At 42.4% G+C, this 25,728-nt stretch overlaps 1 pseudogene; it reads left to right on the top strand.

Moving 5' to 3' along the window:
• Positions 1-10,248: 10,248 nt before the first annotated feature.
• On the top strand, positions 10,249-24,536 carry LOC114216398 (immunity-related GTPase family M protein 1 pseudogene; annotated as a pseudogene).
• Positions 24,537-25,728: the final 1,192 nt, after the last annotated feature.

Raw genomic sequence — 25,728 nt, 5'->3', positions numbered from 1 at the left:
CAGTTTTAGGTTGTTACATTTTGTGGTCATTTGTTACTGAGGTATTAAGACAAAACAAAGGAATTATTGTTCATGAGTTGCTAGTAATAGTAACAACCATTGTACAACACGCAAACGGCCCTGTCAGACCATAATCTCTGCCAGGGCAAAACCACACCCACTGTATTCCCTCTTATATCCCCAGGGTCAGGCCCATAGCAGGTGCCCACCGAGTCATAAGAAAATGATGCCCCATAAGAAATTTGAAAAATACTGTATTGCTCTTAATACTTTCAAATAAATTATCTTTAATTATTTAAAAAAAACCTCAGAAATAAATAAATTTTTACTAATATTCCCTGACTGGCTTCAAGGGGTGATGTTTTGGGTTAAAGTGAAAACCAGCACCACAAATTAGAGCTTTTTCTAACGACAGAGACCTCAGAACATAAAAATATATGAGTAAACCATGACTAATTTCCTAAAAACAGGAACTATGCTTGCTTAGCCAGTCCACTGATTAGAGTCCTCTTTACACTTCTGCTTTCAGCTACAGTCATTTGCTTGTTCAGACAGCAGATCCCCGTTGTTCTAGATTTTAGGACCACAGTCAGTTTGTGACTCCTCACATCTCACATTGAGAAACACACACCCCCCTCAAGTTTGCATCAACACTCACAAAGTGGCCTGGGGCCATTTGCAAAATGAAACAAATGGTCAAATAGCACAATTAGAAGGGCAGAAGCCACTTAATGGGAGCAAAGGGTGACATGTCTAGATGCAAGAGACAGACTAATTACCACCATTGGGCAAGGACTTGGTCCTGAGGTTACTGGCAGTTAAGACAAAAAGGAAAACAAACTCTTCCATCTTGACATTTGTAGATTAGACAAAGTCTCCAGCCATACCTTTGGACAAGACATAGAAATACATAGTTCCGATGAATCGTTCTTGCTCAGTCATTTATTTTTCTTAAGGTTTTATTTATTTATTTGAGAGAGGAGGGAGGGGCAGAGGGAAGGGAGAGGAAGAGAATCTTGGACTCTCTACTGAGCTTGGAGCCTCACACCGGGCTCAATCCCAGGACCATGAGATCATGACCTGAGCCGAAACCAAGAGTTGGAGGCTCAACCGTCTGAGCCACCCAGGTGCCCTACTCAGTCATTTAGAATGGTGGAGAATATAGTCAGTGATCCAGACACCCAGGGAATTGGGGCACAGGGTTGGGCAGGGGCGACACATCTTAAGTGGCACTGCTGCATTCCTGCTCTGATGTGTCAGGTTTCCAAATGTTGACTTCTGGAGGGGTGCCTATTAAGATGTTCCAAGGGCACAGTTGTCTGATAGGAAGAAGCTCTCTGTTCCAAGGCATCTCATCAGCATTCCTCCATCGCTTCATCTCCAGCCCCCAAGGGAATACTTCCTAGCCTCCTGCACATGTTGTCCATCTGCCTCCCTGGAGCTTGGGCTCCAGATCAGGCTCTACTATGCCACTGGCCTACCCAGAAAGTCAAGAACCGTCCCTGCCCCCATAGTGAAAGTGGGACTGTTCCAACCCCCCACCCCCACCCCGGCCACCCCGCTATCTCTCACCCATTACTTTAACTTGTTCCAAAGGTCCAGTGAGCAGAATGACAAATGCACAGGGCAGTCAGGCACAGAGAGTGACCCTACTGTCTTCCCAGTAACCAGGCTTGTGAGCCCTTCTCACCTGGCTGGGGGTGAAGGGAGAAGGCCCCCTTCCCATTTCCCACAGGAAGGAAGGACTTTCCACCTGGAAACTCAATCTCAGACTCTCCAACAAATTCCACTAAATCCTTTTATATGGGCTGGCAGGGGGAGAATAAGATGCTTGGAGGAGCAAAGCTGCTCCCGTCCCCTCTGAAAGGTGTCTGGCAACACTTTCGTTCGCTGTATTTATCTGCTATTGTCCATCACTCAAATACAACAGAAAAATTCTCGTATAACATTCTGCTTATTGCATGGGTCCCAAGTACTCTGCGTATTGGTCTAGTTCTCTGCCTCCTCTCTAGACTGTGACCTTCTTGAAAACAGACACTGTGTCTTACCATCTAGCAACTAACATGTCCTGAAATATTTCAGCAAACAATTTAAGATTAAATTCATTTACCTTGAAATCTTCACTGCCACTTTTCATTTGAGCCGGGTTTTTATGATGCAGGTTCTAAGAAGAGCTAATTACGTAGGGATTTCCGAACTTGCAAAAAGTCGAGTCAGAAGAAACGTGTTCTTAGGAAAATCAAAGGCTGGTTGTGTGGCACTAATAGAATCAGACAAGGCAGGCTTACCTGGCCACTTCCAAAGTAGTGGGTCAGGAAAGAGGGTTTGATTCCTGGAGCCTGTGGGAAGGAGATCATTTCCTAACAGTAGGTCTTCTGTTGTTGTTGTAAAAATGGGATCAGTAACACCCTCAGAGTGAGCAGGCATGAGTCTGTCTGCCTCGGGGGAGGTGGGTGTCATTGATCCCATGGCAACTCCATAGGTCATCCACACAGCTTGGAGCAGCCCGAGGTGGACCAGGAGAGTACGAAGCAGCTGTGGTCCTTGTAGAGGCGGGCTCAACAAGTGTTCAGTATTCATGGAAGTGTCAATTTAGAGGTGTTTCTAGAGTAGAATTTGACAACTGTCACTAAGAGCTGAAAAACAGACACTTTAGATCTAGCAATGCCACTTCTAGGAATCATTCCTAAAGACATGAGCAGGAATGGGACACCTATGTGTGTGAAAGGATGCTCATCTATTAAGTTACTATATTAATTAGTACAATGGGATACTATGTAGATGTGAGAAGTCACAATGCAGTTAATAAAGCATGAGAACATTCATGATACATTAAGTGAAAAGAGCCAGTACAAACTAGAACTGTGGTATGATCTCATATGAAGGAATGTGTGGAAGGAGATAGGGAAAAAATGTAAACAGTGCTTATCTCTGGGAAGCAGAGAGATTATGGGTGGTTTTACTTTATTTTCTATACTTTTCTGTTTTCCTGATTTTTTTCAGTAAATGTATACTACTTTTGCAATAAGAAGGAAATAATAAATGATATGTTAAAGTAGAAATAAAATCCAAATGAACAATTAATTTATCATATATGGCTGAAGATGCTAAGATGGAGGGGGATTGGCACAGAAGAGATTTGTAGGGGGAGAGAAGGATTAGCAGAAGGGATTACTTTGTTTTGATGATAAGAACATTCTTTGGGTTGTAATCTGGTGGTAGGTTAATACTCCAATTGTGTGTGTGTGTGTATGTGTGTGCGTGCACGCGTACGTGCATACATGCGTGCACAGGCACACGCACAAGCATGCACAACGGAGAGCTATCGAGAAAACAAGAAGACGATGAATTTACCAGGATTTAACATGGCAATGATATTGATAGACGAGGTTCCAGGTTGACTTTGTGTTTACTTTAAGTTATACACATCAGTCAATATCTATCCATCTATCGCTGAGGTCAAGAGCTTGGGCTCTTAAATTGAGTTCAAACTGAGTTCAAATTGCAGCACTTTTACTCACCAGTCATGTGGCTTTGTCAAATTATTTAATCTCTCTCAGTTGCCACCTCATTAAAATACCAATGATGGTGATGATAAAAATAGTAACACCCAACCACATGTAGTTGCTTTGAAGACTGACTGAATTTGTACATGTAAAGCACTGAGAACACAGTCTAGCATATAATAAAAGCCCAATGAAAGTTACCTATGACTGTTGTTGTTAGTACAAATAAGTTTTTGTAGCACACTGCAGTGGAAGATCCCAGCCTGGGAGTCAGAAAGCCTGAGCCAGAGGACAACACCCCACTTTATAGGACTGGGACTTGGGCCAAGTGCTTATCACATCTGTCTTCCTGTCTTCACAACACCATTGTGGGAATCCAATGAGGTACAATTATCAAAAATTTTGACCATAGAAATAAGCTGGAGGGCACCTGCCCTCTCTTCACATGGATATAGATTTTCAAGACTCCCCTGTGTAGAGGATTATAGCTTAGTATGGTTAGAATGAGTTGAGGCTCTGGGGTAATAACCAGGAGTCTGTTATAATAGCTTCCTTAACTCTGTCACCTGCATGGTTGAAAATATCTAATACAGTTACAGTCGTGTATCAGCAAGAATCTGTTGTGGAAATATGAGACGCAGCATTTTCTCCTTGGTTTATAATCATGACAAACCAGGAAACATCTAGTTTCTCAACAAAAAGATTTCATTAAGTGAATTTCTGTCCATACATGCGATGGGATGTTTTGTTAGGACTAAAAATAGCATTTTAAATGTAAACATAATAGAAAGGGAAATTTTTCATTATATGTTAAATCAACAAAGCATACACATCAAGACACATCTTTCTAAATTACATGGTGGAGTATATAAAGAAAAAAGATAGGTTAAGCTTTAAACAGGAAGTTATATGTATTGAAGTCCTACTGTATGGAAAGGAATTTTATGGGAAGGCTATACACCAAGGCCACTCACCCATAGACCTCAAGGCTATTAGGAAAATTAGTGTAAGAAAAACTTTATACTGAAACTCCAGACAGGTAGAAGGTAAATACTCTTTTAGCAAATAGGACCAGAGCAATTTGCTTACTAAAAAAACAGTCACAGATATATTTCTAGGATTATGAATACCACAGGCAGACAACATGAAAATTTCAGAAGGAAATCAGCTTTGTAATATGGGGAATGTTTTCTTTCAGATATTCTGGGGGAGAACAGGGGTCCCAAGAGAAGTTCCTCACTGCCTCTCCCACCATACCATGACTTCTGAGCTCATCTAATCCTGTATTCATCCTCAGAGTCAGTATAATGAACATAAATTAGGAAGTGAAGCTCCACGGGAACACCCAGGCCATGCCTACCACACCTGGAGACCATACTAGAAGGACTTTGGCAGGTGTGCAAGATCGCTATACTGATGGACATTTTTTGCCCATTCCTCTGAATATAGAAATGTTAAACTTTATTTGGAGACCAGAAGGTGACTTTCCTTTCACTGGGGGAGAAGGGAAGTTGAGCTAGACCTCGTTAATCTACGAATTGTGGACATTTGGGCAGTAAGGGACCATCCCTGGCTAGAAAGCAGGCCTTTCTCCACTGAGAGGTAGCCATTCACCATTTTCCTTTCCAGAAGGTAGCTAGAGATTCATCCTATGGGACGGATTTCTAAGTGAATTCTGTTTCAATATGCCCAAATGTACCTCAGACTGAACTAAAATTTATTGATTAGTGTGGAAGACTGAGTGTGTTAATGGCCCAATTATTTTACCTCTATTTCTATGTTCCTTGCCACTTGACTTTGGATTTCTTTCACAAAGAAAGACAGTCAATTCCCTCAGTCCTTAAATCTGGGCTAGGCTATGTGATTTTCTTCAGTTAACAGAATGCAGGAGAAGTGATGGTGTGCTACTTCTGAGACTTGCCTTTAGAGAATTTATGTGCTTCCATTGCTCTCTTGTGCCTCTGTTATCACCATGACAACATTTTCAGGCTAACCTGCTAGGGGATGAGACATAGATGGAACAGAGCTGAATCACCCAGCCATCCCAGCCAAGGCCAGCCTAGATCAGCTGACAGCCAGCCTAACCCCAGATACACAAAAAAGTCCAGTCAAGATCAGCAGAGCTGCTCAGCTGAAGCCCAAGCTGACCTCAGATGTGCGAGCGATCAATCTATTACTGTATGCCCCCGTGGTTCAGTGGTTGTCCCTTACACTGTTGTGTATTGTTGCAACCACAGAAAACTGACTTAATTACCTACCTTCTTAGTGCTCAATTCATCATCAGCTAAACTTCCCAATCATCTGTAAGAGATGTCATTATTTTCACTCTGCAGATGGGGAAAGTGAGACATAGTGAGATTAAGTAATTTACCCAAAGTCACAAATAGAGCAAATCAAGAAGATTTCATATTCCAAGTCATATTCTTTGACGGGAAGAAAAAGGAGGATTTGGGGTTAGACAAAACATCTTGATCAGAAACATGCAAGAAGAAGGATTTTTCTTCTCAGAATTTCTAGCTAAACTCCTCCATTTGGGGTTAGGATTCAGAGAGTGGTACTCGAAAGGGATCTGGGATCTCAAAACAAAGGGAAACAGCACCCTATGACTTCAATACTTCTTTTCTAGAGGATTCATTTGGGGGAAGACATGGGAAAATCTCCATGCCCTGAGAATAACATGACAAAATCAGTAGAATGAAAGGGTATAACTTCTGCTATAGCAGACATCTCTGAGGACCTTTGTCAACAGGCTGATCAAGGACAAGATTCCTACCCTGCCCCCAATATCTCAGAAATGCATTCTAGAACTCTGGCATAAATTCTGGGAAAGGAATACCTTAGGGACTCCAAATAAATCATCTTGCTGTACTAGAAAGATAGAGCTTTAAAATGCAAATTGTTTCAAGTTACAGGAAATAAAATCATATATTTTTGCAACCCACTTTTGAAGCCTTAGAGTTATGTACTTTACTCAAAATCCAACAAGTGTTAGTTGTTGTAGTAATCATCTCTTATAAAATAAGGTAAAATGTGAATAGCCAACACTTTCTGTAGTTGACGGTTAGTTCTCCAACAAAATGTGTGTTCCCTGCACTGTGATAGGATATTTACCGGAAAGCAGCTGCCCAGCAGGAGATTACATTTCCCAGAACCCCTTGCATTAGGTAGACCCATGTGATCAGTTCCCATCCAATGAATGGAGGTGATGCGTGTCCTTTCCGGACCTAAGTATCTTCTCTCTATTTTTTCTTCCCTCATTTGCTATCTAAATCACAAAAGACACCGAGGCCCTGGTGAGGCAGAAACACAAAATGAAAGGAAAGTGAACTCCTGAATGTCACCTGGAAGGCCATCTCTGACCGGGAAGACCAGCATTAGACCATTATGAGAGCAACAAATAAATGTGTCTTCTGTTGAACCACTGATGTTTGTAACCACTGTTACATCACTTAATATTACCTCAATTAATACAAGATCATCCCCACAAAAAAAAAAAAAAAAAAAAAAAAAAAAAAACTGAGCCAAGCAAGATAGAGTGTCTAGGTTTTAAGAAACCTAGACGCTGAAAAAAAGAATTTCTGTTGTGGCAACATGTAGAGTTGATGCTGGATTAATTAGAGGTTCTGGGGTAGAAATCTCCCTAAAATAGCATTGCAGAAAGGTGTGTGTTAAGGAATCTAAGTAGAGAGAATCTTTAGGTTTAACAGAAAATCCCCAAGTTTTATACAGAAGAAGAATCACCTAGTTAGATAGGGATCTAAGTAGTAACCAGATGTCATAGCCTGTTTCTTTTTTTTTTTTTTTTTCACAATAAAATATCACTTTATTCTTATTGGAACGGCTATAATCAAAAAGACAAGAGATAACTGTGCTCATAAAGCCCTTGCAAGTTGTAGATTTATGAACAAAGTAAGTAGTTATTTTAAGTTATTAAGTTTTAGAGTGGTTAGTTATGACTGAAGCATATATAAATTTGGGGTTCCTCTTCAAGTAAGAGTGTACAAAATTAAATACAAAATTGTTAGAGGTATTATCTCTCTTTGCATTCTCTTGCTTTCAAATCTTTCTAAGTCCTTTTGCCTAATGTGTGTCCCTTGTAAACAACATGTAATTGATTTCTATAATGTTTGGTCTTCTCTGATAATCTCTGTGCTCTTACTGAGGAGTTTAATTTATAGTCATTTACTACAATCAGTCTTACAATTAGATCCTTTTCTGTTATTTGTGCTTTTTGCCCTGCTCTTATGCAGTTTTATTTTTTCTTCTCTTGCTTCCTTTCACTGTGCTTGTGGATTGATAAGTTTGTTCTTTGAGAGATATCATTTTTGTCCTGTAAATTTTTAAAAGTTTAAAGTTAAATATCTTCACCTACAATAAAAGGATCTTAGAATATTCAAAACCAATCCTCTGTCACACAAACCCTACTAACATGCTAATTTTATGATATAAGCTCTATCTTATTTTGCTTAACTCTCAATGTGTAGCAATAGAATTATAAAATTTAATCGTTGATATTCTTTGTTTATCCAAATGTTTATTTGTCATAGCCTGTTTCTGCCCCAAACCCTCCTTGATGCTAGAAGATCCCCTTTGTTTTCTACCCTTAGCTTTGCTGTTGGAAAGTGTTAATGAGCTTGCTTTTCTCAAACAGGTGTGAATTGCATGGATTCTATTTCCTAATGAGTCTAATGTCACTTGGTATTTTCACATAAAAAGAGTTGTGGGTGGCTTCTGAAGCTGACATGAACTTATCCTTCACAAGCCTACAAAAACTGCAAACTGTCATTAGAAATTTGATTTGGCTGTTCCTGTGAAAGAAAACCTCCTGAGCACAATGATGTCCTAGACTCAACATTTTCCTTGCCATAAACTTACCTTCATCAGGAACCAGACATTTTTTAGAGCCACATCCCAAAGGATAGAGCCCCAAAGGACTTCAACCACTCACTTGAAGTCATTAACATGGTTTAGAGACAACTTTACTTTTCTTTTTGCCATTAAAAAGCTCATCAGAGATAATGCTTGCAGTTTAGAGAGTCTCCATAGAGGAAGATGACAGTGAGACCATATTCCAAAAAGCTACCACATTGGACGCTCAAGATCTTCAGTGGACTGATTCCAGTGATAGCTGCAAATTCTTCATTAAGTTGAATAAAATATTATTGAGACCATCAGTAGATGAATGAATAAGTAAATCTATGATATATTGGCACAATGGAATGTTATACTGCAATGAGAATGGACAAACGCCAATTACATCTGACCGCATGTACAAATTTCACAAATATAATATTGAGCAAAAGCCACCAGAACAAAACAATACATACAAACAATACTTTTAAAAAGTTTATTTTTTTAAAGATTTTATTTATTTATTTGACAGAGAGAGAGACACAGCGAGAGAGGGAACACAAGCAGGGGGAGTGGGAGAGGGAGAAGCAGGCTTCCCGCAGAGCAGGGAGCCTGATGCGGGGCTCGATCCCAGGACCCTGGGATCATGACCTGAGCCGAAGGCAGATGCTTAACAACTGAGCCACCCAGGCGCCCCAATACTTTTGCCAAATTAATCTATTGTGTTAGAAGTTAAAATGATGGTTACCTTTGAAGTTTGCATTGTGACTAGATGTGGGTACAAGGGCATTCCTGGAGAAATAGTAATGTTCCATTTTCAGACCTGGACTCTCATTCCCCAGGTCAGCTTGTAAAAAATTCTCTGAACTGTTCTTAGTGCACTTTTCTGTGTGTGTGTGTGTGTGTGTGTAATACTTCAATAAAACATTTATTTATAAATCAAACAGAACACTTAAGGACCCCTGTAGCGATCCCTCAAAGTGTAGAGATCCCATTACCTTACTCTCCTTACTCTCCTTACACGTGTGAAAAAGATTCCATCTTGGGTTTTGTCATAGGCAGCCAATTAAAGCCAACCAGATTAAAAGAGTTTTATAGGGGCGCCTGGGTGGCTCAGTCATTAAGCGTCTGCCTTTGGCTCAGGTCATGATCCCAGAATCCTGGGATCGAGCCCCACATCAGGCTCCCTGCTCCGCGGGATGCCCACTTCTCCCTCTCCCACTCCCCCTGCTTGTGTTCCCTCTCTTGCTGTGTCTCTCTCTGTCAAATAAATAAACAAACAAATAAACAAATAAATAAATAAATAAAAATAAAACAGTTTTATAAATGTGAGGTTTGGATAGAGGTATTTCTAACTAGACGCTTCTTTCCTTTCTGAGTTTTTTCAGTTTTTTAGCATAAGCAAATATACACACTTTAAAGCATGGGCTAAGTTTCAGATGCAGTCTGTCCTTCATAGATAATATACGGAAGTGAAAGCAGACTTTGCCTGATGCTGTTAGGCAGTCATGATTGTTACTTGCTCAAAAGAATCACTATTGCAATTAAAACCTCATCTTCAACACAACGGGAATGGGAGTTAACCAAGGCTTGGACCTCAACCCATGGTCTCCACTGTGTCTCCTGCTTGACTTTGTCCTAGTGACACAAAGAAGTCACAGTCAATATGTGTAAACCTAACATTTTAAAGTTGTGCCTTGTCACCACCAGCAGCATCTCTACCAACCACCCTGGTCTGCAGTCACATCCCCTTGCTCTTGTGACTACAGGTTCCAGTTATGATTGCTGGTAGTGTTGCTATATAACAAATTACCCCAGAACACAGCAGCTTCCATTTATTTATTTATATATTTATTTTTTGCTCTTGGTTTTCTGGGTCAGAAATTTGCAAATGGCCCAGCTGGACAGTTATCTCTGGGGGTCTCTCATGCAGTCGCAATCACATGTTGGCTGGGCTGCAGTCACCAGGAGGCTCAACTGGGCTGGACATCCAAGTTGGTTCACCAGGTATGGCTGGCAGGTAGTGCGGACTATCAGCTGGACTCAGCTGGCGCTGATGACTGGAAGCACTGACTCGTGCTTCCCCGGCATGGTGATCTCAGGGTTGTTGGTTTTCTGACCGGTAAGGTGCCTGACTTCTAGCTTCCCCATAGTGAGCGTTCCCTGAGAACGCAGGAGACTGGCTACTATTGCCTTGGAAGTCACGTAGCACGGCTTCTGTTGCATTCTATTTGCTATACGGGACACACAAGCCCACCCAGATTTGAGGAAAGGGGATTAGACCCTACCTTTCAATGGAAGGAATAGCAAAGATATTTCAACTGTTTTCTAAAACTGCCACACTCTGTGACCGATGTAATAACCAAATTAAATGTGATCGCCTTCCTTATACTGATGTTCTCTGGGGTCTTCACCTATAATGTTACAAGTAGTCATAGACATGCAAATCTACTAATCAAATGGCTTTGCTAGATTTATTATCACAGAAGCCTCAAGAAGCTCCCATCTAATGAAAACAGATTTCTGGGACACCTGGGTGGCTCAGTCGGTTAATCGTTTGCCTTTGGCTCAGGTCATGATCCCAGGGTCCTGGGATTGAGCTGCACATCGGGCTCCCTGCTCAAGCAGGGAGGCTGCTTCTCCCTCTCCCTGTGCCCTTCCCCCCCACCCGCTCTCTCTGTCTGTCAAATAAATAAATAAAATCTTTAAAAAAAAAACAGATTTCTGTGCATCTTGACCCTCTAATTTTGTAGGAGAAACATTGTTTTTCCACCTGCTCCACGTGAAGACACTGAAAGCTAGCAGGACTTGCAGTCACTTAGCTGTGTGACTTGCAGGGCTAAACATTGAACATTTGTTCTCTGACTCTAAGTCTGATATTTGCAGCTATGACTCAGAGGTGAAAGCCTAAATGAACTTCAGTCATGTCAGTGATATACTCTGCATCAAGTACCTGGACCGTTGGAGACGAGTATATGTTACATCCTAAAATTGTATCCTGAGATGTTCTGACCCACTTGTTTAGGTTGAGCATTGTACCAGTGCCAACTGAAGGGAGTATTTGCTGCTCTTTTGGGCAAAGAAAATGGAATCAACCATCTTTAGATTCCTAGAACTGCAGCAAAACCATGCACCAGAAGGGAAGGAAATTTTATTCTGGGGATAGCATGTTTTTATCAATCGCCTGGCTGAAGGAATTGAGGATTAATAAGGATTTCAATGGCAAGCAAAATGAAACTAGATGGAGTTCCTAAGGGCTCAAGGGACCAGACTAGAATTCAGTCTGATCCTCAGCAAATTAAAAAGGCAGCTTGTTAGAAAGGAGATAAAACATGGGGGAGGGGGGCACAAACATAGGATGGCTCATCCCAGTGAAAATCCACATGTCTAGACAGGTAAGTAAGACTGGCTGGACCACAGCGAGAGGAGACACTCATACCCAAGCCGGTGAGCATCATGTCAGCGATGTTTATTCCAGCTAGGGAGCTCATGAGCACGACTACAAAGTATTACCTCAGTACGTAGCAGCTATCTCGGACCCTTCCCCATCAAGATCACCTCTCCTTGTAATGCACGCTCAAATTTCCTTTGTCTTTTTTTTAGTGGCCTTTATCACTATGGCAATTTTTAAAATTTTGGTGTGATTATTTGACAAATATCATCCTCCTACAAATGGTCAGTTCCATGAAAGCAAGTTCTGGATCTGGTTCTACTATACATGTCATGCTTGTCACAACACCTCATTTATAGCTACTGTCCTCTTGATGTGTATTGAATGAATAAAATAATACTAGGATGAGTATAATGTAAACCATGGGTCAGCAAACTATGGCCCACTGGCCAAATGTGGCCTGCTACTTGTTTCTGTATGGTCTGTGAGCTAAGAATGGTTTTCACTTTTTTTAATGGTTAAAAATATACCAAAAGAAGAATAGTATCTGGTGACCTGAAGATTATATGAAATTCAAGTTTCAGTGTCCACAAAGAAAGTTGCCTTGGAACACAACCATGCTCATTCACTTACATAGTGTCTGTGTAATAATGTAACTTTTGTGCTTTAGTGATTTCATGCTAAAATGATAACACTGAGTACATAACAGGGACCAAATGGTCCACAAAGTCTAAAATATTCACTACCTGGCCCTTTACAGAAAAAGTTTGCTGACCTCCTTGATAAAATCTGGCTTTTATCATTCCTGGGCTTCCATATATGGGGGACATATTCCTAAGCTTTGGCTGAAACCCAATGGGAAAAGTGATTTTTGTGGACCCTACATTGAAACATATAAAATAGTGATTCTATTTTCTAATAGGATGAAGGCTATAAAAAAGGAACTGCTCTGTTCTCCAGAATTAGGGGAACAATGATTGACTGAATCAATAAATATTAAGATAAGAGTCATGTAGAGCAGGGTTTGGCAAGCCTATGAGTTTTAGAGTCATGTAGAGCTGGGTTCACATCCTTTAGACATGAAATCTAAGGCAATATAATCCTCTAAGCTTCAACTAACCTTCCTGTAAAATGAGAATAAAATTTTCTTCCTTGGAGGATGTTGGGATTAAATTAGCTATGATAGACACCTTTTGGGTGTGTTTGTCCATCCAGAAATCCTTTCTCTGAGACCCGTTCCCCCAACTGCAGGGGCAACCTGTGCAGGTCTGTCCACAGACCTGGCCTCCCCTCCTCTGGCCACAACTGACTGGACAAAGCAGGGACACCTGATGCAAAGTCTGTTGTGGGCCAACTGGATCTTCCCCCCTGAAATATTGAAAATGGAACAAGGAAACTCTAGTTAGCGCATGCAAGTCCCTTGGATTTGAGCCACCTGTTTGGACCACAAGCAAAGGTGGGAGAAACTGGTTTGCAGACTGAGGATAATGAACACATGGCAAGATATTTTATGTGGAGAGAGTGAAAGCGATCCCGCTCTGTTGGTACAGAGCCCTCCTGGACCTATTCTTCATGGCAGCCAGCATTCCCCGCTCACGAGTACAGGTCTAAAGTCCTGCCCACGGAGTCACGCCCCCCTGCTTCCAAGCTGCATACACGCCCCAGTCCCTCAAACATCTACACCCCCTAATGGATAAGTCACAGAGGCAGGGGAGATAAAGGATCCCTTGTCTTCCACTGTATGGGCTAAGCAATCGCTGCAGATTCCTTTTCTTTGGAATCCTCCAGCATCAGAGGATGAGACTGGGAAAGAAAACAATCACACACAGAATGGGCAGCCCCATTCCTGCTAAACCGGAACTTTGGAACTTGAACATCAGGACCAGCAAGTCTCAGGATGTGTTGTTGGGAACATATTGTTAAAAATGGAGCTTCAGCTCGAAGTTGATCTAACAACTCCCTGGCTGTGTATCAGACACTCGGGTCTTTCTGGCGGCTTCGCAAGAGTGGGATATGGGCAGGAATATAGACGATAGAAAAGAAACGAGGGCCCCAAGGTTTCTTCTGCTACAGATTTGTAGAGAAACACATGACAGCTTAGGAAAGTCCCTAATGCCAACAACTTTCCATTTCCAAGTTTCATTTCCTTGGGTTCAACCTCACTACCTTTGTGCCCTTCATTCAGGGAGATAATCCTGCTTTTTAAAACTAGTTCCAATGGACTTCAGTCTCTTGTCACAAACATGCCCTAACTGAAACAAAATGTAAATAAAGTTCCTGGCGCCTAATTGTTGTTTAACAATGTAATGGTTGCTGTTACTATTACTTTAAAAATTAGTATGAATTGGCACTATTGCTGTGGTAGCCAATGGTAATAGTTTTTATCGATGCATGCTGCAGTACGTAGGCATGAAATGACATTTCTGGGATTTGCTTTAGAATAGTTTCACAATAAAACTATTTTTAAGAAGAAAAAATAGGGATGCCTGGGTGCCTCAGTCATTAAGCTTCTGCCCAGGTCATGATCCCAGGGTCCTGGGATCGAGCCCCACATCGGGCTCCCTGCTCTGCAGGAAGCCTGCTTCTCCCTCTCCCACTCTCCCTGCTTGTGTTCCCTCTCTTGCTGTGTCTCTCTCTGTCAAATAAATAAATAAATCTTAAAAAAAAAGAAGAAAAAATAAGTAGATAAAGCAAGTGTGGCAAAATCTTGGTAATTGTTGAATCTGGGGATGGGTATATGGGAGTTGATTGATTCATGCTACCTTGTATATTTTAGAAAACTGCATAAGAAGAAGATGATGTGAAAATTATTTTTCAGAATATTTCAAAATAATTTCAAAATAATTAGGTTTTAACCATGTTAAATTGCTTAGACAAAGGCTCTAAAACACCAGTTCATCATGCATGCTCTAAAGAAAGTGTCCGGACGCTTGATTCTTTGAAAGCTGAAAGGAGACCTATCTTGGATGATGTGGAAAGGCCCAGAGACAGGGAAATGGACCAAATGACACTGTAAGATCCATCCCCGCCCCCCACAACACACATGTACACACTTCTCAGCTGTAGTATACTATATTGGAAATTGAAGGGTTTCCTCAAAACAAAAGGCAAGGGATTCTCCTTTCTAGGGGTACTTAGGAAGCCATTGATAATCCAGAAAGCGTCAAAGAACTGCAGTACTTTCTTAGCTCCCAAAATGGGAGACGGAATCACATTACTGATTTCTTCTGTATCCGTACAGGATGCTAATGGAAATGAGGGATACAGCATCTGTGTTTTTGAGTATTCTGTCCTGTGGCGGATAAATCGGGCCCTGGAAACTCTCTGTGCTGCCCTGGTTGCCTTCCTCCCTCAAGTACAACCAACTCCCTCTGAGCCGTGGTTAATGAAGTCCGGCCGCTCAATGAGCTGGGGTTTTCCCAGTTTGGAAAAGTGCCAGAAACGAAGGCCAGATATGGCCCAGCCTAAGCGCGAGTAGCACTTTTCAGCAGTAGATTTGGGGCCAAGAAAGGAAAACGTGGAAAGAAGGAGGCAGAGAACAGAGGTGAAGCAAACAGAGGACAAAAACCCTCTCCAGGGGATTCTGTTCCCTTTACTGAAAGTCATTCTAAAGAAAGGGGAAGGGCAGGAGGTTGGCAAGAATCTGGCCTATGGGAGGTTCCCCACAAATTCTTTCATTCATTAGAAAAGACCTAAGGAAAAAATGCTGAGTTGGTGTTTACTATGAGCTCCGCGCTGAGAAATCCAGCTCTGAATGAAATGGACAGAAGGTCCTTGACCTCCTGTAACATAGGGTCTGTTGGGATGCCTGCAGATGAAAGTACAATTGTTAAGTGATAGATAAGCAGAACAGCATTGATCTAGAGGAGTTCTGGGCTTCTTTAAGCGTCTTGTGCCCAGAGGCACCCCATGGCAGGTGAGCATGGTAACTAGAATTCAGGCTCTAGACAGAGACTCTTTGTGTTCAAATCCTGGGTCTACCCCTCCCTACCCGGGTGACCCTAGGCTGGTTATGTAACCTCTCTGTTGCTCTGTGCAGTGATGATAATGATAAAGTGAGTCTGAGATCCAGCCTGGCCCAGCCCCATGCCCCAGGAAGCTGATCTCTGATGACTATACCACTCCCTTCTCTTGCCTCTGGCTTCCAATTGGATTTGACCGATGGGAAGCACATCCAGGAGATTGGAAGTCCCAAAGGTTTGGCAGTTGCCAGCTTCTCCTCCCTGGCGGCCCTCCTAGAACCCTCACAAGCTATAACACCCCACCTCCTTCAGGCCAGTCAGCAGTAAGGCTGTTTCTAGCAGAACAACTTCCACTGTTTTCTCCCCCCCGCCCCAAATAATCCCTTCACTAAACATCCTTCAACTACCCATTTTGAATATACCATGTGCCTTGACCGGAGCACCTTAAAACAATGCCTGGCCCTAAATAAGCAGATGTGATCCAAGTAAGACTTTGGTTTTGATTTGTGCCATTTCACAGAAAATATCTATGACCCCCTCCCGCAAGCTGAAAACATATTGGTGTGGGGAGTAGCCCAACTTTCCCCAAACGTTTTAAGAACACATCAAAAGAGGATAAGAAAGTTAGGACTCTGCAAAATGCTAATGTAAAGTGGCCATATGTGTGTGAAGCAATCATAATTTTGATCCCTGGTGGCCTTTGCCTTGTGTCCAAAGGTCACAGTGTCATCGTAAGAAATAATAATGCTATAGGCCCTTTGATGATGATGAGAAAAGGGAGATTTTCCAGCAAGAGAGGCCCTGCCAAATTTGAGGTCATTTTTTACCCACTTAAGACAGAAACTATCCTCTCTGGGTTCCTCGTGATCTAATCCTTTAAGCCTTCTGCTGGCACCGGGAACAATGTTAAGCTTCAGGATCAGGCCCTTTGGTTTTTATAATCCATGGGAATTTGAAGATGATAAATCTGTGGAGAGCCTGAAAGTTCCTAACATGTAATTGGAACCCAAGGGGGAAATAATTAAGATAAAGTCATGTAACTCCATCAACTCTTCTCCAAGCCTCTGAATTACATAAGTCCCTAGCTGTAGCATCCCGTCTGCCCCATTCTGCCGTGAAACAAGAAAAAAGGCAGAGACAATGAAAGACAGTGACAAGAAAGATCTGTCCAATGTGACTACTCATTAGCACCTGCTATGAGAGGTTGGTGCGGAAAGAAGTCCAAACACAAGCAAGAGGCAGGAATCAGCCTTCGACCGAACTTACGCAGTCCTCCCCAGCCACCCCCACTTCCCGCCCCAACTTCGCCACACTTGCCAAAGATAACTGACAGCTTCATATAACAAAGAGCACATCTGATCTATTCTTATTAATAAGATCGGTGGGGACAGTTTAGTTCTAACTTACGATGGCCAAGGCTTCATATCCAAAGTAAGATGAACCAGAAGTTGCTTTCATTTCAGCTCTCACTGTCCCCGCAAGTAGGAGCATCCCCATGAAATGGGGTGCTCCAGCCGCAGCAATGAAAGGTTTAGCAAAACCTCAGAAAATGAATTCGTATTTCTCTAGTTGTCAGAGGTGCTAACCTCAATTTGCCATCAAACCCGTGCCAGGAAGAGAGTCTGTGAAGAGCGGGGTGGGCACCGAAGCACAAGCCGGGAGCACCCCTACGGGGTGGGTGGCAGGGAGTGTCGGCTGGTCTCAGAAACGGGGGACATTCCCTCCACCTTGGCCCGCACTTGCATTCTGCTTCATCTCCTCTTCCTTCGCCTACAGTCTGATGAGACATTATCTGACTCACTTTCATTCCTACAGATTTGGTAGGAGCCTACAGTAAGCCAGAAAGGAAAGATCATTGAGAACCACCCCTGACTTTCAAGCCCAAATAGCTTTGAATAATATCTGGCATAGAGTGTGTGCTTAAAAAAAAATGTTTGCTGGATGTGAAGCCAGTGTGCAAGTTTTTGTTATGAAGCCAACCAACGCGCTGCTGGTGTAGCAGCTGGTTTTCCTTAACGAGCTGATCAGTATCCCTGTGGGCTTTTAAGCCATGACAATATCAGACTCAGCTATAAGCAGAGATGAAATGTAAATTCAGCTATATAGCACAATCTGAAGAACTATTGGGGCTGCCCTATTTCCAAGCCCTTGAAATTCCATGATTAGCAAATTACTTTGGGGGAAAATACTGCTTTCCCAAAAGGACTCCTCTGGGGAGCAGATCCCATAAGATCTCGTATTCCTACAGCACCCTCTGGACTGTTCTGTTTGTCTTTTAATCCTTTGACTTACTTAACTTTCAGAATTGTTCTTTGAGCCAGATACAATCTTTATTGGTAACCACTGTACAGATTAGGAAATTAAGGCCATGCCATCTGACTTTGAGGAAAGTGCCTTTTTAGAAATTTGGCTCAGGCGGGTGCCTCGGTGGCTCAGTCAGTTAAGCATCTGCCTTTGGCTCAGGTCATGATCCCCGGGTCCTGGGATCGAGCCCTGAGTTGGGCTCCCTGCTCAGCGGAGAGCCTGCTTCTTCCTCTCCCTCTGCCCCTCCCCTGCTCATGCTCTCTCTCTCTCTCTCTCTCTCTCAAATAAATAAGATCTTTTAAACAAAAAAAGAAGAAGAAAAGAAATTTGACTCAGGCATTCCAGCACAGGTAACATTCAGAGTGTGGACTTATTTTGCAGAGCAGCTTCCTTCCTAACTGGAGAGGTTAGAGTGTGGGACACCCCAGGCCGCCTGGATTGGGAGCCAGAAGTGGAGTCCATACAAGGACTCCAAAAGAACTTTTGCACTTCTGTCTATGGGGTGTCGTGAATAATTTAGTACATTATTCTTTTTTTTTTTTTTTAAGATTCTATTTATTTGACAGAGAGAGAAAGGGAGAGCACAAGCAGGGGGAGTGAGAGAGGGAGAAGAAGACTCCCCGCTGAGCAGGAAGCCTTACTCAGGGCTTGATCCCAGGACCCTGAGATCATAATCTAAGCTGAAGGCAGTTGCTTAACCAACTGAGCCACCCAGGACCACCTAGTAAATTATTCTTAAGTGAAAAACAGAACCTGGTCCTGGAGACCTAATACACAGTACAGTGATTAGATAACAAATTATGTCTTTAAACATTGAACTAGATTTAAGTTGTTCCCAATGCTGGAAGAAATGATAATTTATGTGATCCTACAAGGTGTTAGCTAACATTATATGGCAATCATATTGCAACAAAAATGATCAAATCAGTGTTGTACACCTTGAACTTATGCAGTGTTGCACGTCAGATATAACACAGTAAAGAAAACAAAGGAGCCCAGACCCTGCAATGATAAAAAACGGATCTTAAGAGCATCTCACTTGGCAATGTCTGTGCATTCTGACGGAAGTTCTACAAACACAGCTTTCTTTCCAACCAGTTGGCAGCAGGTTTCTGGGCTTGCGGTCTCATCGGGGAGACCAATATTTGTGCTTTCCGCTACCCTGCCACCTTGCAGACTGACTTGATCAACTGGCTTGATTGAATGTTCTGATCGAAAAGTTTCTGTGCAGGGCGCCTGGGTGGCTCAGTTGGTTAAGCGACTGCCTTCGGCTCGGGTCATGATCCTGGAGTCCCGGGATCGAGTCCCACATCGGGCTCCCTGCTCAGCAGGGAGTCTGCTTCTCCCTCTGACCCTCCCTCCTCTCATGTGCTCTCTCTCTCTCTCATTCTCGCTCTCTCAAATAAATAAATAAAATCTTAAAAAAAAAAAAAGAAAAGTTTCTGTGCAGAGCATGTGGCTATAATCTCACTTCCAAAACAGTTATCTACACTCCGGCAGAAACCAGAGGTCTAAGAAGGAAGAATTGAAAGAATTATGGTCAAGTGTAGGTTCTTGAAGTAATCTGTTAATCGACTTTAAGAGGACTGCATGGCTGGAGGAGGCATATGCGCAACAGGCATTCCCTGGCTACCTTCCACTCAATAAGGGTTCATCTTTGGGTCTGTGCCTTCAAGTATCCTCACTACATTCCACCCCTCGGCTTCTGGTCTGGCTTGACCTGGGCTAGTCATTAGCTTCCTCTGTTGAAACCACACCTTCAGCTTCCTCCACTTAGGGCTCCTTCCCCATTGCCTTCTTTCTAACACTTGCCTCACTCCAGCAACGACATTTCAGGGAAGTGCTACATCCCATCTGACCCAGCTGTAGCCCACTGTTCTCTTCACCTGGGGGCCAAGAAACAGTTCTCTAAAAAGTATCTCTGAATTCAGTTGATGGATAACAGTCCCTGCTTCAGTGATGAATAGATAGGAATGTCATGATGGGTGCCCCGTGGAACCCATTTCATTGACTCAATATCCCGTAATGTGTTTACTCCATCCTAACATGTATTTAGGGGTGGGGGTGGGGGTGGAAGATGCTTCCAGCTGTGCCTCCCCCTGCAGAGACCTTCATTTTGCTTCTTTGCTCCTTCCAGGCAGAGGGGCACCAGGGAAAGAGAGGAGGACCAGGGGGACGAATACCAACATTTTGGGTTTTTATTTTTTTTTTTTTGACCTTTCAATTCTTTTTCTCTTTCCCTCAGGACTTGAGATAGACTCTGCGGGTGGTAGAAAATAAAGCTTCAATGTTAACTCATTTGAAACCCTGGGTATAAGAATATTTGCCCAAGTTACTTCCATTCTGGGTCTAGTCAAATAATTATCACAGCAGCTGTTTGCCTCCTCCCACGTACCCTCAGCCCAACACTGAGTCATCTGCAGCTGCAGTGGGGACCGTTCCTGACGCTCCATCAGCTCCCCACCTGAAGCAGGTGCATCTCTCTTTCGAACTGTTTGAGGGCTTTCTTCAGTGCCTCAGAAAGTTGCTCAGCTCACCTACAACGCAGCCAGGAAGTTGGGGATTTAATGGCCCCAGGAGTAGCCCTCAACCAATGAGAATCTGAAATCAGTAGATAAACACCTCAGCTTCTTCATTTCCTAAGGTATATTCATCAGAGTTCTCCAGAGAAACAGAACCAATAGGAGATACAGGTATAGATATGTTTTTATGTTTATATATATGTTTATGTTTATATATATATGTATATGTTTATTATAAGGAACTGACTCGTGCAATCATGGAAGCTAAGAAGTCCCACAATCTGCTGTCTGCATGCTAGAGAGCCAGGAGAGTCAGTGGTTTAATTCCTGTTTGAGTCTGAAGGCTTGAGAATAAGTCTCGGTCGAGAGCAGAAGACTGCCTGCCATCCCAGCTCACAGTCAGGCAAAGAAAACAAATTCTCCCTTCCTCCGCTTGTTGGTTCTATTCAGGTATGGATGGATGGGTAAGGCCCAACCACAACGGGCTGGGCAGTCTGCTTCACTTGGTCTACTGATTCAAGTGCTAATCCCTTCCAGAAGCCCCCTCAGAGACACACCAGTAATCATGTTTAACCAAAAATCTGGGCATCCTGTGGTCTAGTCACGTTGATACATGAAATTGACCTTCACAGGGAACAAATCTGAAGCATGCTCTCTGTACCTGGGGCCAATGGTAGAAATCAATTACTAGCTTTAAGTTTTGCTAAATGGATACTGATGAACTCTAGATAGGAAACCAGCTTAACAACTGAAGTCAAGTTTAATTCTACCAACCCACCATGTAGCATACAATTCTCAGTGCACAACAGATTTTTAATACTATTTTTCTTTACTTAGAAAAATTACTTATGTATAAAAAGTCAGGTTTCTCTCGTGATAATGCTCCATAACAAACATGTCCAAAATTTTAGTGGTTCAAAACAACAAACATTGATTTTACTATCACAGGTCTGCTGATTCGTTGTGGTTTGGCCATTTTCAGCTGGGCTGAGCTGAGCTAGACTGGACCCTAATTTGTGAATCAGCTTTAGATCTGCTCTTCTCCTCCTCCTCCTCTTTTCTTCTTCTTCTTCTTCTTCTTCTTCTTCTTCTTCTTCTTCTTCTTCTTCTTTCTTCTTCTTCTTTTTCTTCTTCTTCTTCTTCTTCTTCTTCTTCTTCTTCTTCTTCTTCTTTCTTCTTCTTCTTCTTCTTCTTCTTCTTCTTCTTCTTCTTCTTCTTCTTCTTCTTCTTTCTTCTTCTTCTTCTTCAGATGTTATTTCTTTACTTGAGAGAGAGAGAGAATACAGGGGAAGAGGGAGCAGCAGACCCCCTGCAGAGCAGAGACCCCCCCACCACAGGATCCCAGGACCCCAAGACCATAACCCAAACCAAAGGCAGACGCTTCACCAATGGAACCACCCAGGCACCCCTGTACATTCTTCTTTACAGGACTTATGGCTGAAGGCACAACAGCTAACAGGGCACCCTCTTCTCATGACAGATGGTGAGAATATAAGAGGCCAAGGCAAACCATGCAAAAATTGCAAGTACATTTAAAGGCCCTGCTCAGACATCCATGTCAAGTCTGCTCACATGCCATCGGCCAAAGAATGTCCTTGGGCTGAGTGCAATATCTGAGGAGAAGGGACATGTACTATGCCAGGCAGAGTGGGAGGCACTGCACAATAGCCAAGGGCAAGCATACGTAATCCTGTTACTTAAAAGGAATGAAGAATTGGAAATCTACCACAATATGGAAAATTTTAAACATAACCAAAAGGAGACAGAATATCATAATAATCCTTATCACGCAGAAACAACAGTCATCTCACTACTAATCTTATTCACTCCCCCTCACTCCTTCATTATTTTGAAGCAAATCCTGGATGAGTGTCTTTTAAGGGAAGAAAGTAAATCTATATTTTTGCAGGGTGTGGGACATTACTTAGATCTCAAAGAATTTACAAAACAATGAAAGGGATTAACTAGTAAGTTAACTTGATATGAAGTAAAGCATAAGAACATATTCAACAACATTGAGAGTTAATTCCAAGATGCTGTCACGGGCACTTTACACTGAATATTGATGTATTTTATATTTAACTGCCTGGTCTAGCTAAAATAATGAATACCACCAAACTCTAAAAGTAAATGCCTACTCTTTAACTAGTTCATGAATCCTAGCAACAGATGAGGAGGAAGAAGAAAAGAAAATTTGAAATAACAGCATTTTGAGATGCAAACCAGTTACTTTATCTGTGCATGAGGATTGTATCACTTTGGCCAAAGCCTGGCTTCCTTGAGCTACTTTATTTCATCTATTGGAACGTTTCATAATATGAGGCTATTACAAAAATAAACTTCAAGTGAGTTACAAATGTCAAAGAAGCACAAAACTTCAATGAGTACAAAAATAAAATTTCAGAGTGTGTTTAATAAAAAGAAACATCACATCAATTTATCAAACTATCACTTTTAACCCATATTTAAAATAACATCTTGGGGCGCCTGGGTGGCTCAGTTGGTTAAGCATCCAACTCTTGATTTTGGCTCAGGTCATGATCTCAGGGTGGTGAGATTGAGCGCCATGGCAGGCTCCACACTGGGCATGTAGCCTGCTTAAAATTCTCTATACCTGGGCGCCTGGGTGGCTCAGTTGGTTAAGCAACTGCCTTCGGCTCAGGTCATGATCCTGGAGTCCCTGGATTGAGTCCCGCATCGGGCTCCCTCTGACCCTCCCCCCTCTCATGTGCTCTCTCTCTCAAATAAATAAATAAAATCTTTAAAAAAAAAAGTTTCTCTATACCTTTCCCTCTGCCCCTTACCCTACCCTCAAATAAATAAATAAATAAATAAATAAATAAATAAATAAATAAAATAATATCTCAATTTCTGAAGCGGCCAATGGAAATATATTTTTAAAGTCCTATGGGGTTACTCCACTGGTCAGCAGTGTGTTGTAGCCGGCCCTGTCATCCTGTGCCCCGTTATCTACATCCTTCACCTCTGCTGTGTGATACCATTTGGGCCAGAGCATTTTATATGAGGTGGGTCCCTTGAACATTGAAAAGGCCTTAGGAGAAGGGAAGTACCTAGAGGTGATGGTCTCTGTGATCAGAGGGAATCTGGAGACAGCGTCCAGTGCCCGAGTGAGCATTGCTGTGACTGGGGAACCTGGCAACGGCATGTCCTCCTTCATCAATGCACTGTGGGGAATTAGACATGAGGAGGAGGCCTCGGCTTCCACTGGGGTGGTGAGGACCACCCAGATTCACACTTGCTATTCCTTCTCCCACTTTCCCAATGTGTGGGACAACCTGCCCCCAGCACAAGGGCTGCTGCCCAAACCCTAGAGAACTATTTGGAGGAAATGCCATTTAGCCAGTATGCCTCTTCATCATCATTGCAGACACACATTCAGCATGAATCTCATGAAGCTTGCCAAAACCATCCAGGGCCTGGGAAAGAGGTTCTACATTGTCTGGACCAAGGTGGACAAGGGCCACAGCACAAGTGCCCTCTGGGCAGAACAAGTCCTGCAGAATATCCAGAGAATATCCCAGAAACTCTCCAGAAGAAGTGGGTGTATGAACACATCATATTCCTGGTCTCTAGCTTTGACCCCTTATTGCATAACTTCCCAGAGCTTAAGGACACCTTGCACAGCGACGTCTCTGATATCAGGTGCCATGTCCCCTAGAAAACCTGTCCCACACCTGTGAGATGATCATTAAAGACAAGGCTACCTCCCTGCAGAAGAGAATAGTTTTAGTGTTTTCAGGACACCCTTGGTGTCCAGGGTGAAGATGATGTGAAGCCGTGTCTGAACGCTACTTCTCGCTCTTTGTTATGGATGATGATTCTCTCTAACAGGTGGCCCAGATTATGGGGGATGCCCATGGAGGAGTACAGGGCTGTCATGAAGTACTTGGATCTGTATGCTCTCCCTAAAGTGAATGGGAGAATGACTTGTTCAGTCATGAAGCATTTCTTAGCCTTCCTAGCTACATCAAATCCTTGAGTGACTATGTCATTCTCTGTTTTAAGGGAATGTAGCAATGATGCTTCTTTGAGTTAGATACCAGGGAAAAGAAGATGATCCTGAGAAATCCTTCCCACCAATGAAAACTGGCTTGGGAATTGGTCCAATAATAGGTCCAATAGGCTCATTCTCCAGTGGAAGTCGGGCTGCCTGGGGTCCTCTTCCCAGTAGGATACCTTGTTTCTCCACTAGAAATGAAGAGATTTAACCAAATACTTTCTTCTATTTCTAAAAGGGTTAGTTCCTTAAAAGGAATTTTAAAGAAAATCCCCTATCTTCCTAGCCCCAGTCATAATGCACTGTTCCTTCAAAGAATAAATATTTATTAAAATCATTAAATAAGCTTTCTGGGTTCAGGAAAAGAAAAAAAAAGTCATGTGCATGATGACTATTAGTTTGCTAGAGCTGCCATAACAAAGTACCTCAGGTTGGGTGACTTCAACGACAGAAATGTATTTCCTCACAATTCTGGAGGCTAGAAGTCCAAGATTAAGGTGTCAGCAGGTTTGGTTTATCTTGAGACCTCTCTGTTTGACTTGTAGATTGCTACCTCCTCACTACATCTTCACATGGCCTTTTCAATGTGCACCCACATCCCTGGTGTCTCTTCCTCCTAATAAGGACTCCAATCATATTGCACTAGGATCCCACCCTTGTGACATCATTTAACCTTAATTACCTCTTTAAAGGCCCTATCTCTGTGTACAGTCGCATTGGGGGGTTAAGTCTTCAACATATGCATATGGGGGGAGGGATATAATTCAGTCCGTAACAATTACATCAGTCAGTCTTATGAAAACCATTTAGAACCAATACCACTAGTAAAGAATGGTAAATTAGCTAATAATATAACAATAGGAATAGTTAATGGGTAGTAAGAGAGCACTCATTATGTGCCAAGAACTCTTCTGTACACTTTACACATATTAACTTATTTTTTAAAATTCCTGCTATGCAGGTACTGTCATGTCCCCCACTTTACAGATGAGAAAATTGAGGCACAGAGAGGTTAAATTAAAAAAGTAGAGGTAGGGTGGCCAGTTAAATGTAGGAATGCCCAGTTAAATTTGAATTTCAGATCCACACCAAGTAACTTTTTAGTGCCTGTATGTTCCAAATACTGCATATGACATGCTTGCATAAAAAGAAATCCATGTTGTCGATCTGAAAT

The sequence above is a fragment of the Eumetopias jubatus genome, unplaced genomic scaffold (assembly GCF_037043125.1).
Source record: "Eumetopias jubatus isolate StellerSeaLion01/CBP00866 unplaced genomic scaffold, mEumJub1_p1.0 scaffold_9, whole genome shotgun sequence".
NCBI lineage: Eukaryota > Metazoa > Chordata > Mammalia > Carnivora > Otariidae > Eumetopias > Eumetopias jubatus.
This window is presented reverse-complemented; position numbering and strand designations above follow the sequence as displayed.